We start from the raw sequence: 18,104 nt of genomic DNA, 5'->3' as shown, positions 1-18,104 counted from the left end.
TTGTCAAAACTTCAAACGGCCATAACTTTTGCTCCGGTTATCAGAATCGTAATTATTATGTATGTATTTGGGGTAGAAAAAAAATTCCCATGCCGTGGCAACCTGCCATAGGCCGGCTGAGGTCTCCTTCTTCCAAAAATTGCAATTCTGTCAAAAGTTTTTTTATTTTCCAAGTATTATTCTCTTATTTTTCTTAACTTATCATTTTTAGCTTCTATAGTTAGACTTTGAATTTTCATTTGAAATTTTTTGTGCTATCTTCTCATCATTTTATAAGGTTGATCACAAAATTTCAAGTCATTTGGATATCATTTAATGGTAGTTGTAGTTCAAACCTACACTTTTACTTGCATAAGAAGGCAACTAGTTGTGCATGTTGAATATAGTGTATGACTAGAGACAATCCATCTGACTTACAACCCTTTGATCCTGAGATAGATAGGACATTTCATAGATTAGTTAGACATCATTTAGTACCTTTTGAGCATCCTGAGCATTCTGTTATTGGTGATTTTGAGCATTATAGTTTTGAACATTCTGAGAACATGGCACAACCTCCACCCCGTGAGAGGACTCTAAGGGAAATGGCTGCACCTGATTTCACCTATGAAAGCTTGTGCATCCAATACCCTGATGAAGATGTCCCATATGTTCTCAAAACTGGACTGATCCATTTGCTTCCAAAGTTTCATGGCCTTGCAGGTGAAGACCCGCACAAACATTTGAAAGAATTCCATATTGTCTGCTCCACCATGAAACCCGCAGATGTCCAGGAGGATCACATATTTCTGAAGGCCTTTCCTCATTTTTTAGAGGGAGTGGCAAAGGACTGGCTATATTACCTTGCTCCAAGGTCCATCATGAGCTAGGATGACCTCAAGAGAGTATTCTTAGATAAAAAATTCCCTGCTTCCAGGACCACGGCCATCAGAAAGGATATTTCAGGCATTAGACAACTCAGTGGAGAGAGCTTATATGAATACTAGGAGAGATTTAAGAAACTATGTGCCAGTTGCCCTCACCACCAGATTTCTGAGCAGCTTCTTCTCCAACATTTTTATGAAGGACTCAGTAACATGGAGAGAAGTATGATAGATGCTACCAGTGGTGGAGCCCTTGGAGACATGACCCCTGTTGAAGCCAGAAATTTAATTGAGAAGATGGCTTCAAACTCCCAGCAATTTAGTGCCATGTTATTGTCATTAGAGCAGTGCATGAAGTAGCCACAAATTCATCTTCATCAACCGAGACTAAGAAGCTTGAAGGTAAACTAGATGCCTTGGTTAACCTGGTAACCCAACTGGCCATGAATCAAAAATTTGCACCTATCGCCAGACTCTATGGTTTATGCTCCTCTGTCGACCACCACACAGACCTTTGCCCCTCTGTGCAACAATCTGAAGCAATTGAACAGCCTGAAGCTTATGCTGCAAACATCTACAACAGACCTCCTCAACCTCAGCAGCAAAATTAGCCACAACAGAACAATTATGACCTCTCAAGCAACAGGTACAATCCCGGGTGGAGGAATCATCCCAACCTTCGATGGTTGAATCCTTCACAACAGCAGCAACAACAACCTTATTTTCAAAATGCTGCTAGCCCAAGAAGACCATACGTTCCTCCACCAATCCAGCAGCAACAACAGCAACAGCCCCAGAAACAGCAAACAGTTGAGGCTCCTCTGCAACCTTCCCTTGAAGAACTTGTGAGGCAAATGACTATGCAAAACATGCAATTCAACAAGAGACTAGAGCCTTCATTCAGAGCTTAACTAATCAGGTGGGACAATTGGCTACACAGTTAAATCAACAACAGTCCCAGAATTTTGACAGATTACCTTCTCAATCTGTCCAGAATCCCAAAAATATGAGTGCCATTACATTGAGGTCGGGAAAGCAGTGTCAAGGACCTCAACCAGCGACATCTTCCTTATCTGTAATTGAACCCACCCAACCTCACTCTACTCCAGAAAAAAGATGATGACAAAAATTTAAAGAGTAAGTTACCTAACAATTTCTATGCAGGTGAATCTAACGAGAAGTAGCATATCCCTCTTCCATTCCCTCCAAGAGCAATTTCCAACAAAAAAATGGAAGAGGTAGAGAAGGAGATCTTGGAAACATTTAGAAAAGTAGAGGTAAACATACATCTACTGGATGCAATAAAGCAAATTCCAAGATATGCTAAATTCTTGAAGGGGTTGTGCACTAATAAGCGGAAGCTTAAAGGAAGTGAAAGAATTAGTATGGGCAGAAATGTCTCCACATTGATTGGTAAATCTGTTCCCCAAATCCCTGAAAAATGTAAAGATCTAGGTACATTCAGCATACCTTGTATTAGAGGGAATAGTAAGTTTGACAATGCCATGCTAGATTTCGGAGCTTCTGTTAGTGTGATGCCTCTGTCTATTTTTAATTCTCTATCTCTTGGTCCCTTGCAGTCAACTGATGTGGTAATTCATTTAGCTAATAGAAGTGTTGCCTATCCTACTGGTTTCATAGAGGATGTCTTAGTTAGAGTTGGTGAACTGATTTTCCCTGTTGATTTTTATATTTTGAATATGGAGGAGGGATTTTCTAAAGGATCAGTTCCCATCATTCTAGGCAGACCTTTTATGAAAACTTCCAGAACTAAGATAGATGTATATGCAGGCACACTATCTATGGATTTTGGTGATATAACTGTTCATTTTAATATTCTTGATGCTATGAAACACCCATCTGAAGATCTTTCTGTATTTCGTGTTGAAATAATTGACCATATTGTTGATGAATACATGACTGATCTTCATTCTAATCTGCATGTCTGTCACTCTTCATGCATTGAATCTGAATTTGTACTTGATCATATGTTTGAATTTGATGCTGAGAGTGAATCTAAAATTTATATTGATTACATGTCTGGTGATGTTTTACCTCTTGATATTGATTTTCTAGAGTCAGATAGAACTAACCATGTTTCAGGAAGTACACATACCTCTGACTTTCTTTATGAGGTACAGGCTGAGAAACCATCTCTTTCTACCATTATCTAATCGCCCACACCAGAATTGAAGCCTCTACCATCAAATTTAAAATATGCTTACTTGGATGATAGCAATAGTTTTCCAGTAATTATATCTTCCTCCCTTGCTAATGAGCAAGAGGAGAAGCTGTTATCAGTTCTCAAGAAGCATAAGAAGGTTATAGGCTGGACCCTGGCGGACATTCCTGGTATTAGCCCATCCACATGTATGCATCAAATAAATTTAGAGGATGGGGCTAAACCAGTAAGACAGCCACAGAGAAGACTCAACCCGGTAATTCTTGATGTAGTCAAGAAGGAGGTAACCAAGCTTATGCAAGTTGGCATCATTTATCCTATCTCCGAAAGCCAATGGGTGAGTCCCGTCCAGGTAGTCCCGAAGAAAACCGGCCTCACCGTGATCAAAAATGAGAAGGAGGAGTTGATTCCTACTCGGGTGCAGAACAGTTGGAGAGTCTGCATCGACTATAGGAGGCTGAACCAGGTTACCAAAAAGGACCATTTTCCACTGTCATTCATTGACCAGATGCTTGAACGCCTGGCAGGTAAATCTCACTATTGTTTCCTTGATGGTTTTTCTGTTTATATGCAAATCACTATTGCTCCTGAGGATCAGGAAAAAACCACATTCACCTACCCCTTTGGCACTTTTGCCTATAGGAGGATGCCTTTCGGTCTGTGCAATGCCACTGGTACCTTCCAGCGGTGCATGATTAGTATTTTTAATGATTTTTTAGAAAATTGCATAGAGGTGTTTATGGATGATTTCACTGTATATGGATCCTCTTTTGATGTTTGTTTGGATAGTCTGGAAAAGGTTTTGAATAGATGCACTGAAACTAACCTTGTTCTAAATTTTGAAAAATGTCATTTTATGGTTGAGCAAGGTATAGTTTTAGGCCACATTATTTCCAATAAGGGCATTGAAGTAGATCCTGCAAAAATTTCTGTTATTTCACAATTGCCTTACCCCTCTTGCGTGTGAGAGGTGCGATCTTTTCTTGGTCATGCAGGATTCTACATGCACTTTATAAGAGATTTTAGCAAAGTAGTCCTTCCACTATCCAACTTGTTGCAAAAGGAGGTGGAGTTTGACTTTAATGATAAATGCAAGGAGGCTTTTGATTGCCTCAAAAGAGCACTGACGGCCCCTACAGATCAAAAGTCTCTTTTTGGCCGAATACATATATAATAATTGCGATTCTGATAACTGGAGCAAAAGTTATGGCCGTTTGAAGTTTTGACAAAAATCAAATTTGCTACTTTTTTGGAACTTTCAAATCTGACCAAACTAAGGGCTCCAGCTATTTTCCCCACAAAATATGGATCAAAAGAAATGACCATAAAAAAATTCAGCCAAAAATAACAACTATAGCTACCAAAACAAAAAATCCCAATTAATTCAGCAAGGGTGGTCGCTAAATCCGTCGCAAAACACTATTCACAGCAAAACACCAAAACTGAAACAGGGGAAGCACTGAACAGAAAAAAAAAAACTAAAACAGAACACACAATAAACAAAATAACAAGGTACTAAACAACACTAACACAATACTAACACAACATGAAAGAATTAAACACTAACACGACACTAGCTATTATGAACCTTTGGACACTGCTCCCCGGCAATGGCGCCAAATTTGATCGAGGCCGTACCCGAATCAAATAAACATTAAAATTTAGTAACTAGGAAGTGATCCTAGGTCGTTTCCCAACGAGCAATGATAAACCAAATGTTCATAACAGATAGTAGGAAATAGTAATAAATTGGGGGGGGAGGGGGTTGTTTGCTTTTGTAAATTAAACAGCGAGTAAAATTGAATTAGAAAATATCAGAATTAAAATACGTTGTTTCCCCTTGATTCACAAGCAAGTCTCTTATCCTAGGTTGCGAGAATTTATCCTTTATCAGTTTAACCACTTAATCCAACCCTAAATTAAATTACTAAGCGAAATTTAACATAAGGCATTCATTATGTGAATAAGCAACACATACACCAATTACTCATAAACGATCATTAAGCATGAACATAAATTAAGCGCAGAGACAATTAATCAAGCACTAAGCATGCATGAATTAGTAGCAACAAATTCAGAGTAATTAGTGAAGAGGAAAAATTGAACAGAATTTAACAGTAATAATAGAACCTCAAAGAGACTGTGCTTGATTCTCAAGAGAAAACAATGATGGGGACTTAGCCTTCCATTAATCAATAGAGAACAAAATTATAGATTGAAGAACGAAATTTTATTGATAAAACTAAAAGTCAGAACTGGAATTGCCAAAAACGAAAAAAGGAGAAAGAGAAGAGAGAGAGAAGAGGTTGAAGGGCCTAAACTAGAACCTTGGTGTTGTTATATAGTTTTCCAGCCCCAAAGCTTACAAATCTGTTTTAAATCCAAGCCCATAAATAAAATAAAATCAAATCTAGATAAGATCTAGATGAAATAATATCTAGATGAGATCAAATCTGAATAATATCTAGAAAAGATAAATTCTAGATAAGATAAAATTTTGTAGATTAAAATAGTCTGCCCTCTTCAAGTCCAAGCCCAATTCTAGATTCAAGCCCAATGCTTCATTAATTCCTGAAATTAGATTAAAAACATCAAATTAACTGAATGGGCCCAAATAATAAAACTGCCTAATTAATTTGACAATTAAGACTAATCAGTACTTAAAATGGTGCAAAAAGGGTTAAGAAATAGGAGAAAATAATGGCACATCACACCGCCATACCTCTTGAGCTTGAGGTTATTCCTAAAGTAAAGGAGTTGTTGGATAAGGGTTTGGTTCGTAAGAGCTTAAATCCTTGTGCTATATTGGTATCCAAAATAGGTATTATGAGGCACCAAATCCCTATGATAGGTGGTATGATGAATGTGTTGAGTGGTGCACCCCTCTTTTGCAAAATCACTAATGCACCGAACATCTTCATGATTTGTGTACATAGGGACTCATTAGGTAGGTTTGTTCTTATTTTTTGTTTCAATACAAACCTAGGTGCTCATATGGGACACCTTAGGTTTGTCGTAATTTTTTTTAGGAATAATCAACATGAAAATAAAGAAAAAGGTATGTTTTTTTCTATTACTTTCCTTAACTTTTTAAATAGTGATCAAGGGCTTCCCATGGACCTTAAGAGAATAAAGGTCATTTTTGAGTGGCCTACTCCATCAAGTATGAGGGAAATTTGGGGCTTTAATGACTTAACAAACTTTTACAAAAGGATTGTCCCATATTTTTCTATACTTGTAGCACCACTCATTGAGTTGGTGAGGAACTATGTTCTCTCATGGGAAGATGGCCAGGAAAGGGGTTTTCAGTCCTTACCCTACTCTAACATACCCAACATCACTAATGCATATGTTTTTATTCTTTTTACAGGTGTTGAGGAAAGAATCCATGAGTTTCAAGAACCTCCAGATTTGAGGTCAAATCCTTTTCAAGGGGGAGGGAATGATGCAATCCTACCCCCCAAGGGCATTGGATAGAAGACTCCAAGAAGATTGGGCTAGAGATGCAAGAGAAGGCCCTAGGGTTCTCATGAGCCTTAGGGTAGATTTCGGGCCCATGGGCTAAGTATGAGCCCACTTATCTTTGTACATATTAGATTAAGGTTTCATTATTTTTGGGCCTTGTATTTAGGGCTCCATAATGTAGGTAGGGTACCCTAGAAATGTAAGATTTTTCAGCCCTTGTATTTTGGAGCACCTAGACTAGTTTTGTATTAGGGGTAGTTTTGTAATTTCACATGCATTAAGTGAATATTTGATTGTGTGTTGGAAAATAAATTTAATTGAATTAGGAGAAGCCCAATCCAATAAAATTTTAGAGGGGGAGGTGAGCATTTGCTTGCTACACCAATTGCCACATCATATAACCACACTTTGTGCCTGTCCTTCATGCTTTACGTGTCTCATGACACCTAAGCACACTTGGTGGAGAATCTTGGATTTGATCTTGGATTAGTGGGCTGAACCTTAGCTAAAATTCACTAATCATAATTAGTGAAATTTTGGCTCCAAATTTTGGCTCCACAAGTTCAATTTCAAATTCAAGTGAAATTTGAATAGAAATTCAAATTTTCCTCCAATTTTGTATGGCATAGGCTATAGAGGTCATGTGTGTGCATTTTTTTCAACTTTGGTCATTTGAGAATTAAAGTTCAAAGTTCAGACCTCATTTGAGGCACAAAATTTCGTGCTCCTTCTCCCTCCACTCATCTTCTCCTACCTTCAAGCTCTTATCCATGGCTTCCTATGGTGGTGAGCTTGTTCTTGACTCATCTTCTCTTTGAAGTGGCATCTCCAATCATGTTTCTTCCTTCTTCATTCCGCTGCCATGATCTTCAAGCAGCAAAGGACTCCATTGATGAAGAAGATCCAAGGCCTACAAGCTCTACAAGGAACTATATCACCAACCCCATGCTCTCATGCATGCATACTCATACCGTGTCATCACTCATGCATCGCATTTGTCTCGTCATCATTGTCACGGGGAGCTACAAGGTCCACCTCACCTTCTTAAGTGCATGCATTGGGCACCATGGTAATGTCTGCGAACGAACCATGATACCCAATGCATTATGGGTAAGAAGGGGTGGTCTTCCAAACTCTTGTGTTCGTAGATAAACACATTTTTTCATGCATAGCATAAACATTCCCTGATGCATTCATCATACCTCCTCTATGATTGGATGTTGAAGTATTGATCAGCAGAATTTTCATTCTAGCAAACATGAGGTCGAACCAAGCGCCCTCTTTTGAAAAAAGGTTCTATCATGTCAAAGTTAAGAGCCTAGAACTAGCCGGCTTGCGAGAGTTAGGGCAGCGGATGGATCAAGTTCAATGTCAAGCCTTCCGCATGGCATATGGGAAAATCTGGGATTTGGCCATGATAGAAGTTACTATTGAAGCCATCGCATCCCTCGCTCAATATTATGACCAGTCGCTAAGGTGCTTCACATTTGGGGACTTTCAGTTGGTACCAACCATAGAAAAGTTTGAAGGGATCTTAGGATGCTCGCTAGGAGGAAGGAAGCCGTATTTATTTTCTGAATTCTACCCCTCCATGGAAAGAGTAGCAAAAGTGGTCAAGATCTTGGCACAAGAGTTAGACCGAGTGAAGCAAAACAGGAATGGGGTGGTAGGGATACCAAGGCAGTGCTTAGAGGAAAGGGCCAAAGCTTTGGCGGATCAAGGAAAGTGGACTTCATTCGTTGATATTCTAGCACTATTGGTGTTCAAGATCGTACTCTTTCCAAATGTGGACGGGCTAGTAGATTTAGCAGCAATCGACGCTTTTCTTGCTTATCACTATAGCAAGGAAAGCCCAGACATTGCTATTTTGGCCGATGCCTATGACATATTCAACCTGAGATGCGAAAAGAGCAATGCGAGAATTGTCTGTTGTACACCCGCTCTTTATGTATGGTTGGTCTCCCACGTTTTTTGTCATCAGGGTAGACATGTCTGTCCCTTACAAGGTTATCACATGTGTGTCGAGAAAGAAAAATCAAATTGGGAGAGACTCTTGGCAAGTATGGTAGGAGCGTCCGTTAGTTGGTTCCCCCGATGGAAAGAGGGAGGGGCTGGAGTTTTGTGCTCATATGAAGGATTCCCAAACATCCCTTTGATGGGAACAAGGGGTTATATTAATTATAATCCCGTACTGGCCATAAGACAACTAGGCTACCCTATGAGAGGGGCATCGTCAGAGGAGATCATCGTGCCTTTTGTCGCACAGGGTTTCAGTGAAGGCAATGCAAAAATGCTTCAGAGAATCCAAAAAGCATGAAATACAGTGGAAAGAAAAGATAAAGAGCTTAGGGGAAGCAGCAACAGTGTCATCAGGGGCTATCATAAATGGTTGAAGGCTAGGATGCAAGGGATAACTTGGCTCCCGAAGCTAAAAAGTCCATGTAGGGAAGAAACTGAAGTCCCTAATGAGAGCGAAGAAGTGCAAGCCTTGAAAGTAGAGCTTGAAAGAACAAGAGTGGTTAAGGAAAAGCTAAAAATGGCAGTCACCAGGGTCAGGAAAGAATGTGATGAGCTAAGGGATGTCAACATGACCACAGCCGAAGCGTTAGAGCGAGAAACAAAGAGAGCTCGAAAAGAGGAATGGGGCCAAAACAAGTTCCGAAGGGCTTTATGGGGCAACAACAACAAACTCAAGCTTCAAAGGGCCAAAAAAGATGAGTCAAGGGTGGAAAGTATGATATTAGAGGATAAGTTGAGGGCTTGCCAAAGGTCGAAGAGAAGTTTGACCGAACAGCTAAGTAGTACGGAAGAGAATATGTTGACAATCATCGACCAGTATAAAGAGAAGCTAAACCTAGCTGCTAGCCATAGGCAGAGACTTAAGGATGAGCATGCAAAGGTATCGACTCTGCAAGTGGAAAGGGAAGCGAGATAGTGGGTGATAGAATCGTTGCACGGTGAAGCTATGAAATGGATGGATAGATTTGCTCTCACTTTGAATGGGAGTCAAGAGCTTCCAAGGCTGTTAGCCAGAGCTAAGGCAATGGTAGATGTATACTCAACTCCCGAGGAAGTTCATGGGCTCTTCGATTATTGTCAACACATGGTCGAGTTGATGTCCCACATAATTAGGAACCACTGAGGCATTTGTATTTATGCTTTGACTTTGGCAAGATAAACAATGTTGTTTCTTAATGAAAATGAGATTTGATTCAACCCTATGTCTTTGCTGAAATTTTAGTGTGGTTTCAATACTTCAGCAACTTATCATTATCATGCATTCATGTTTATTTCGTTGTCACGTTACTCATTGCATTTTTGTTCTTTTTAGCATTCGTAGTCAAAAAGTAAACACAATAACCAAAAAGAATGAATGTGCTTTATAGCACCCCTACCAAACACGTGCCAAAACCAAAATCATGAGTGAAATAAAGGAAGTGCAAGAGCAGATGAAGGCCGACATGGAGGCCATGTTGAGTATGAGAAGGATGATGGAGATAGATCTGACTCACCCATCTGGCATAAACCAAACAAGTCATTTGGCCCCAGACATGGTAGGTCAGGGGGGGAAGTGTTGGGCAATACAGGCGGTCCCCATATGGTGCAAAGTAAGAATTCGTTCCCACCATACGGCTTGCTACCTAACTATACACCACCCAATGCAGTGCACGTGCCCAACGAGAATGCCAACCACTATGTTTCTGTTCTCCTTGAGGGCCAGCAACCCCAGTTGGGGCATGCACCCTTTGCTCAACCTATGGGAGAAGCCCGTGAAGAGCCCTGGGATTGCGCTCTGGGCAAGTTTGAACCATACCCTACATACGCCGCTAAAGGACCAGCATTTGGTGTCATGCCTCAGCCCAATGCCGCGGGAGCCCCTCAACATCGCCCGCTACAACCCTTGCATTTTTCAGTGGGGAGACTACCTCTGGTCATGGAAGAAAGAGAAAATTTTGATCTCATAGAGGAAAGGCTGAGGGCCATTGAAAGGATCAGTGATTATCCATTTGACGACATGGCAGAGTTGTACTTAGTGCCCGATGTCATCATCCCTCCCAAATTTAAGGTGTCAAACTTCGATAAGTACAAAGGGACCACTTGCCCCAAGAACCACTTAAAGATGTATTGTCAGAAGATGGGGGCATACTCAAGAGATGAGAAACTCTTTATGCATTTTTTCCAAGAGAGTTTGGCCAGGGCAGAAATCACTTGGTATACTAACTTGGAAGCTTCCTGGATCCGTTCTTGGAAGGACTTGATGGCTGCTTTCATCAGACAGTATCAATAAAACACTGACATGGCTCCCGATAGAACCCAATTACAAAACATGTACAAAAAGGAGCATGAGTCTTTCAAGCAGCACGCCCAGAGAGAGATGATAACCATGATAGTAGACACATTTCCAGTGTTCTACTATGAGAAAATGGTAGGATATATGTCCTCTAGTTTTGCAGATTTGGCATTTACGGGCGAGAGAATTGAAGTGGGCTTAAGAAGGGGGAAGTTCGATTACATCGCTTCAGCAAGTACAAACAATAGGAGGTCTGGAACGGGTGGATCCAAGAAGAAGGAGGGAGACACCCATGTTGTAACTTTAGCTCCCACATGGCCTATAACCCAACAAACCCCTCAACACCCCACCTACCAATATTCCCCACATCAACCAAATTATTCAGCCAACATCGGAAACCCTCCCAATCCGGCACCCGTCCAACAAAGATTGCACATTAACCACAAAGGCCTCTCCCACAAAATTTGTAACGACCCGCCTCGTCGTTGCGGTATCCACACTCTAATATTCGATAATTTCAATTTTTTTATATAAAAAGAACTCCCTTAATTTTTGCTTATGAAAATAGAAGTGATTTTGTTACAACATAAATTCATCCAACAACACGCCATTACTTAAGTGAATATGCATAATTATATAGAAACAATAATTCGGTACATGTCATACACATAAGAAAATTAAATATGTTCATATATATAATTAAAATTCCAGTTTTACATCTTTAACTCAACAAAATAAAACTTAAAAACTAACTATGGAGGAGTTGATTACAAAACAAAACACTCTCCCAAAATAACGCCAACGTCATCACGTCGGCTCGGCGGCTCCTCGCCAGAATCTTACTCCCTACACCCTGCCACTGTCATTCTGCTCCCACGAACAAGGTTCGTGATCATCACAGGTATCAACCACATGATACAAAATTACAAGGGTGAGTTTATTATAAAAGAACCAATACCAATTCCAAATAACCACAATTAGCAAGGAACATAGGCAAACATGATAAGCATACGCAACAATCATTATTCAACACTCATATCCAACAAATATTCATCATTCACATCCAACAATTACTCATCATCCATCCATGGACCCAATCAAGACTGCACAGAATGATGCATGCACCTGACTCAACACTCAGATGCAATGTGGTACGTACCAACAACAACCAAATATCAGGAAATAGCCTAAGCGTGTCCACACGACACTCTCACTTAGGGAACTGTGCTGAGTTTGTCGAGACCACCCAGTTGTGCACGTAACAGCCCCCTTCCTATAGGTGATCAGCCTGGGAGCCCAAAGGTGTTCCCTACCAGGTGACAAGCCCCCTAGTACAAAGTACACTTGGCCACAATTACTCTATTTCCTGTGTCGTATGAGCTATGATCACGGCCAAAAGTAAGTTCCAAAGACCATGGACCAATTAAAACGCCTAAGCATCCCCTCATAAATGCTTAGATTCTCTAACCACGCTAGTTACCCACGTCTGGGCCATCCGACAAGGTCAGTGCACTCTACCCCCCATGACATACACTCCATACGACGTATGATCGTGGCCAAAAGCTAGTGCCAAAGACCCTGGAAGGTCAGTGCACAGTGCCCCCCACGATCATACACAACATCCAACGTATGAACGTGGCCAAAAGCTAGTGCCAAAGACCCTGGAAGGTCAGTGCACAGTGCCCCCCACGAACATACACAACATGCACATGCCAATGCATTTCCAACATCAATCAACATTCCATTTCCATGTCATTCACAACATAAATATCATCTCATCTCAATGACGTTATCAACAACAACAACAACCTCATTTCATATTCACATATTCATCAATAATAACAATTCATGTTGACATGGTCTTTATTAACAACGTCATCTCAAATCAATATCATCATAATTATCATTATCATCACATATCAATCAAAATCCTTTATAGCGACATCAACAACAAATCGCATTTCGCACACACACACACACACAAATATATATATATATATATATATATATATATATATCGTATCCCATTAGTTAAAACGTAATTTTCTTTGAAGAAAAATCAGCATGCAACAGGGACAGGCAGATATCCTCATATCTAGGTTCCCTAACTATGGTGTTAAAACGGTAAATTTTATAATAAACTCCCCTCACATATCGTGAGCTACCCCGTGGATTCCTCGTCGCGTCACTTGAAGATTCCTTTTTGTCCTTGCTCGTCGATTCCACACAAGCCTCTACTATGCCAAAACGAAGGAGACTTAGTATGGATTTCAGAAAACAAAGCTAGTAACAGTGCTCTGGGTCAAACACCCACATCACTACATGAAAGAGCTGAGAGCATTTTGGGTTTTACAAAGGAACATCATTTGGAAATTCCGACCACGCCAATGTGACCGGGGTTCAGTGTAGGTTACAAAATAACATGCATTTCATGAAAGGATAACGTTTACAAAGTCTCTTTCTCTAAGGATTTTCAAAGGAAGCATAAGACATACAATGACGGTTCCAAAGTCAGAAAAGATGCAAAGACAAGATGAAACTAACAAGAAACAAGTGTAGAACCATGGTTACCTCGAAAGAAAATGAAAGGTCAAATTAGGGTTTCATTCTCTACCGCAACCGCGAGCCAAGTGGGAAGATTCCGCTCCAATCGACGGGTTCCTCTTGTTGTGGAGTTTCAACGAAGAACAACAACGGTTTGCGGTGGCTAATGGTGGCTGTGGGTGATGGAGAAAGTGCTTGGGACATTAGAAATGGCTTTGGAAGAAAGAAAGGAGAAGAAATGGCATTTTTCCTAAGCTACACGAAAGCAAAGGCTGAAGTGCTTAAATAAGAAATGCTTTCGGGAACGGAAGCTTCTAGCACACTCCAGACATATTCGCAAAGATCCCAACGGTCAGATCATGGACAAGTGTCTTGTGAAGTTTCAGACCAAATTTCGAGAAGATCCAACGGTTAACCAAGGATGGGCAGTGTTTTTACCAAGGCAGCTTCATGTAGCTTTCTCTAGAAGCTTCATTAAGAGGCTTTCTCCAGAAGCTTCATCGTGGCTTCTTTGAGAAGCTAGATCCTTATCTATCCACACCCCTCTATTAACTAAATTTACCTCCTTAAAAATAATTACGGATGAAAATAACGCAACAAAGAATCAAACATCAAACATAATTTCTAATAATATATATATATATATATATATATATATATATATCAGGGTGTTACAAAATTTGTTTCCCACACAGTCTCAACCCACCGGAAACACCAATCCCAACACAAACACAAACCCGAGGAGGAATTTCCCGAAAAGAAAGCCCTCGGAATTCACCCTGATACCAATGCTTTATGCTGACCTACTACTGTTCGCTTCTGGCAAGTGCACCGGATCGCGCAAGTAGTATAAAACGGTAAGAACCGAGTATCGAACTCTTGGGGAACTAAATTCAATTTCTAAGTCCAGAGGAACTAAATTGCCTGTGGGAGATCTATGCATACAAAATACTAACAGAACAGCAGTTATCCAATTCAATAAGAGAAGACAAATATGAATTGAGAACAAATATTCACAGATAATCAAAGAATAATGAATAAAGAATAGGCACCTAAAAACGAACTAACTTTCCAAATAAAAAGAAGTTCCCCGGAAATGGCGCCAAAAACTTGTTTGCTTCCAACAAGTACACCAGATCGGGCAAGTAGTATAAAACGATAAAAATCGAGTATCGAACTCTTGGGGAACTTGTGTTACTTGGTGAAGCTATTTCAGTGAATAGGTGTCTAGTGTGAAAAGAGATGTGTTTACTATGAACAGGTGTGTAAACTAACTATTAAAAGGGAAAATCACGTGAGAAATGATGCATAAAGACAAGTAGGTAACACGTTGGTCTTCCTAATAGGGGCCTGATGTTAAAAGGATATTCTCTACTTAACAATGCTCATGTGTTCTATGGTGTCTCCGGAAATGCTAAACCCCGATTCCTCATGATAGTCTAGCCTAATCCTGATCAAGCATCATCCGCAGATTCTTCTTGTTGGACTAAACTCGGCCAGGACCGCATTAAGACAAACATACAACAACTAGGTTATCGTACCCCGATCCCTCGTGATAGTACGACAAACTAGCCCTGTCCTATCAAGTTCTAAGAATCAGACCAGTTTCCACTGTTGAATGATCCTAAAAACACATGCATCTATGTGATCAAGGCAAAAGCATGGTAGAATGAAGTTCTGATAGCATAGTGAACACACAAAACATCATTAAATAGATAAAAAAAAAGATATTTACATCAAGTACCTACAAGGAAGATCCAACAAAGGATTTAGTTTTCCATAACTAGGAAGCTTCCTTTACAACAAAGAGAAGAGAAAGATGAAAGATTGCAGAAATACAAGTAGTGGGGATGTCTCCTTCACCTCTAGGACCTCACAATCACTCACAAACTCATCTCAAGCTCTTAGGACGGCTTCCTCTTCTAGCTCTAGTCTCTGCAGATCTTCACACAACAAAATCTCTCAAACTCTCTGGAACTTGGACCTTTCTCTCTCTAAAACTCTCTAGACATGCAGAAGCTTCAAGAAAAGGCCAAACTCCCTTTCAAAATCTGATTTCAGACTTAAATAGGTGGCTTTGTTCATGCTCGTGCGCTTAGCGCAATTCTGAACCGCTTAGCGCGCATTAGTGAATTTCAGCGTAGCGCGGCTTTTCTCACTCAGCGGATGGACCGAAGTGGTGCACTTAGCGGGATGGCCCTTCGCTCAGCGAACAAGCACAGCTCATCCTTCTTCAAGATTCTTTCTCGCACTTAGTCGAGGATTGTTGCGCTCAGCGGATAGCTCGCTAAGCCAGCAGATTGGTTTAGCGAGAGGGTGAAAATCAGCACTTCAAAACTTGCCTAATTATCCTAAAATTGAGAGAAAATGATTATTAAATACACAAAATGGAAGTACTACATATTTATTACCTATTTTTAACAAAAATTAATTGCAACACTACAAAATAACCATGAATTAGAGGAGTTTGATACAATTTACGCAAGTTTTATACACAAAAGTTAGTCGTATTCACCGACTAACAACTACCATCTTTGATCAGCAACCAGATGGCTGTGGTGAACCCCGAGAAGGTCTATCATCTCCCTTCCCCTGATGGTACAATCCAAATGCAACCTACGCCTACCACAGTGGTGTTCCGGGGCATTCTATAGAGCATGTGTGGCCTTCAAGCACAAGGTACAGAGCTTGATTGACGAGAGATGGCTGACTTTTCAAGAAGACAGTCCGAATGTAAAGACTAATCCACTAGCTATTCATGGAGGCTCGGCAGTTAATGCAGTAGAAGAGTGGGAGCCTCGGGGGCTGAAGCAGATGGGAGATGTGTTAACCTCTAGGAGGTTCATTTTGGAAGCACTGCATAAAGCTGGTATGATTCACCTTGATGGGGACAAGGGAGATTCTTCTTTAATGCATCCGGGGGCATCACATGATGTAGAGACGTGCTCAATGGTGGAAGAGTTGCTGCAAGGGATGATGGATAAAGGCCAAATTGAAGTCTGTATCCCAAGAAAGGGGAAGATGGGGATTCGGGGCTTCCTCCAGAGTTGAAATGAATGGTCGAACAAGAAGATAGGGAAGTGAAGCCACACCAAGAGGAGACGGAAGTTGTAAACTTAGGTGTTGGCGAAGAAAGAAAGGAAGTCAAGGTTGGCACTAGCATGTCCACAAACGCCCGAGATGAATTGGTAGCTCTGTTGCGAGACTACCGAGAAATCTTTGCTTGGTCCTACCAAGATATGCCTGGTTTGAGTTTCGACATCGTATAGCACAGATTACCTCTAAATCCCGAGTGTTCCCTGGTAAAGCAAAAGCTGAGGAGGATGAAGCCCGGAATGTCCTTGAAAATAAAAGAAGAAGTAATTTGACGTTGGCTTCTTGGTCGTTGCTCGATACTCAAAATGGGTTGCCAACATTGTGTTAGTCCCTAAAAAGGATGGAAAGGTGCAAATGTGCATGGACTATCGGGATCTAAACTGAGCCAGTCTAAAGGATAACTTTCAATTGCCACACATCGATATCCTTATAGATAACACGACCAATTTTACCCTGTTTTCTTTCATGGATGGGTTCTCGGGCTATAATCAAATAAAGATGGCACCAGAGGATATGGAAAAGACAACCTTCATCACCCTATGGGGGACTTTCTGCTACAAGGTGATGTCCTTTGGGCTCAAGAACGTTGGAGCAACTTACAAGCGGGCTATGGTAGCGTTATTCCATGACATGATGCATAAAGAGATCAAAGTCTATGTGGATGACATGATCGCTAAATCAAAGACCGAGGAGGAACACCTTGTTAACTTGCGAAAGTTGTTCAAGCAGCTGCGTAAATACCGATTGAGGTTGAATCTCGCAAAGTGTACTTTCGGGGTCAAATCTGGAAAGTTGCTCGATTCTATCGTGAGTCAGAAAGGAATAGAGGTAGACCCAGACAAGGTAAAGGCCATCCTCGAAACGCCTGAGCCACACAACAAGAAGCAGGTCCGAGGCTTCCTTGGATGATTGAACTACATAGTGAGGTTCATATCACAATTGACTGCCACTTGTGAGCCTCTCTTCAAGTTATTGTGTAAGAATCAATCTGTCCAATGGGACAATGATTGTCAAGTTGCATTTGAAAGGATTGAATAGTGCCTCATGAATCCTTATCATGTATATGATTGTGTTAGATGAGTCAATGGGGTGTGTGCTGGGACAACATGACAAGTTTGAAAAAAGGGAATAGGTTGTCTATTACTTGAGCAAGAAGTTCACGGCATGCGAGATGAATTACTCTTTGCTAGAAAGAACAAGTTGTGCCTTGGTGTGAGCAACCCACTGTCTAAGGTAGTACATGTTGAATTACACCACTTGGTTGGTGTCCAAAATGGATCCAGTCAAGTACATCTTTGAAAAGCCCGCTCTCACTGGATGGATCGCTCAGTGGCAGGTTCTGTTGTCGGAGTTTGATATTATTTATGTCACTCAGAAAGCGATAAAGGGGAGTGCCTTGGTAGATTACTTGGCTCAACAGCCCATTAATGACTATCAGCCCATGTATCCAAAATTCCCAGATGAGGACATCATGACCTTGTTCGAAGAAGAAGTAGAGGATGAAGACAGGGACAAATGGATTGTGTGGTTTGACGGCACGTCTAATTCACTAGGCCATGGAGTTGGGGCAATTTTGGTTTCCCCAAACGAACAATATATACCTTTCATGGCTAGGTTCGGTTTCGACTGCACAATCAACATAACTGAGTATGAGGCGTGTGCC

At 40.8% G+C, this 18,104-nt stretch overlaps 1 non-coding gene across 1 annotated transcript; it reads right to left on the bottom strand.

Annotated features, from left to right (window-relative positions):
• Positions 1–923: 923 nt before the first annotated feature.
• LOC114385534 lies at positions 924–1,030 on the bottom strand. Its single transcript, XR_003660904.1, has one exon. It is a non-coding gene; the product is annotated as a small nucleolar RNA R71 (small nucleolar RNA).
• Between the last annotated feature and the right edge of the window lie 17,074 nt (positions 1,031–18,104).

Source organism: Glycine soja, chromosome 14, assembly GCF_004193775.1.
Source record: "Glycine soja cultivar W05 chromosome 14, ASM419377v2, whole genome shotgun sequence".
NCBI classification, from domain to species: Eukaryota; Viridiplantae; Streptophyta; class Magnoliopsida; order Fabales; family Fabaceae; genus Glycine; species Glycine soja.
The sequence above is the reverse complement of the archived record's forward strand: the minus strand, read 5'-3'. Positions and strand labels throughout refer to the sequence as shown.